This window comes from Theobroma umbraticum, unplaced genomic scaffold (genome assembly GCF_002168275.2).
Source record: "Theobroma umbraticum cultivar Fairchild unplaced genomic scaffold, ASM216827v3 scaffold_106.0, whole genome shotgun sequence".
NCBI lineage: Eukaryota > Viridiplantae > Streptophyta > Magnoliopsida > Malvales > Malvaceae > Theobroma > Theobroma umbraticum.
In genome coordinates, this window is record NW_018397276.1 from 128004 (window position 1) to 128299 (window position 296).

A 296-nucleotide genomic window follows, 5' to 3' on the forward strand; every position below is an offset into this window, starting at 1 on the left:
GTTAGCTTAATTGAGTGTATAGGTTCTAACTCAGCATAAGAAAAGTTAGTTTTGGGTTTGGGTTGATCTCGAAAAAACCATTGTTAAAGGTTGTGGCTGAGCTTGTGAAAAGCCATTGTAAAGGTTAGTGGAAGCTTGGGAATTTCACTGTTTATAGTGATTTGGTTTAAAAAATCCTTGGTTGAACAATCAAGGTAGTGGATGTAGGCCTTTAATCAAACCACTATAAATCTTTATGTATTGTCTGCCCTGCTTTATTTTTCATTTCATTCTTTGTTAGATTATTCCTTCATCTT